The following is a 1,439-nucleotide window of genomic DNA, read 5'->3' as shown; positions in this document are numbered from 1 at the left end:
TGGCTCTGGCTCTTACAAAACCCATTATTTCACAGAGTCCTGGTCGATCAAGCCTTGGGTCCTGGCTCATTTTCCCTCCTGCTTGCCCTCCCCACCACCCACCATCCCTCAGGCCTATACCTACCACAGGACCATGCCCACTGTACCACACTCCCTAGAGATCTTGCTTTCTTTGCATCTTTATACAAACATTATTTCCACCATGAGGTTTTCCCAGTCTACTTTATTTAAACAGCCCTCCTTTCTAGCCCCCAAGCCTGGACCCATCTAGACTTTCTGTCACCCAGCTGCCACGGTGTAGTTTTACATATTTATTGTCTTACTAGTGACACTACCAGGACAGGGGGGGGGGGGGGGGCGGGGTTTCTTCTCTTTTGTTGACTATCCAGAGCCCAGTATGGTGGCTGGCACATACTAGGCACTCCATCAATACTTGTTAATTATGCTAATTAACCACGGAAAGTGCTTGGGGGCTGTGGATGGATCTAGGCCTGCTAAGACCCATGATGCACTAGGACTTTGAGGCATCAGCCCCACCACAACCCCCTCACTGCCCACCTCCTCAGAACAGTGCCACCAGGGTAAAGCCAAGGCTTGGTACTGGGTTCAGACCCCAGACAGGGCCACTCCCTGGCTGTGTGGCATTAGGTCAAGATACCGCTATCATCTTATCTTATGCGGAGAAGGCTTGCGAGGCGGTTCAGCAGGTAAGGGTGCTTGCCATCATGCCTGAGGACCCAAGCTCAACTCCCAGGTTGATGCCCACTCCTTGCAAGTTGTCCTCTGGCCTCCACAGGTGTGGGTCACCACAGCAAACTCCTTAAAGAAAGGGCTCTCAGGGCAGGTGAGAAGGCTCAGCAGGTATCTTGCTGACCAGCTGACAGGCCGAGTTCGATTCCCCAGGACCCACACAACGGACGGAGAGAACCGACTCCTGAGTTATACACACGCTGTGCATTCTTGCTCCCGTGCGCACACATAATAAACGGTTTTTTAAAAGTAAAATCCTCATCGCCAAAGGGCACCTCATCCAGTCGGTCAGGAGTGCCCCACCCCTGGAGGTGACTGACCATCCTCACTTGGGGGGCAGGGGTGCTCCCAGGAATATCCATACACCCCGAATTTGCTCTAGGTCGCTCCCTGAGTCACTCATGTCCTGCTGGCTTCAGCGACCTGCACCCGAGGGCACTCTGTTGATGGGGAAGGCAGGGCTGAGGGGCCCCCCACCTGGCACTGGGGCAAGTAAGGTGATGCCAGCACAGATGGCAGGCGTCTCTGGGAGGAGACAAGGGAAATGTGACCCTGTCCCCTATGAACTGAGCAAGCTGGCAGACACCTGGAAGGTGGAATCTGCCAGTGCTGGGGATGGGGACAGAGGAGAGCTGTGGAGCAGGGGCCCCAGGCCAGGGATGGAAGCAGGCATACATAAGGCCACCAAC

Source organism: Acomys minous, assembly GCF_964271855.1.
Source record: "Acomys minous genome assembly, chromosome: 12".
Classification (NCBI taxonomy): domain Eukaryota; kingdom Metazoa; phylum Chordata; class Mammalia; order Rodentia; family Muridae; genus Acomys; species Acomys minous.
This window is presented reverse-complemented; position numbering follows the sequence as displayed.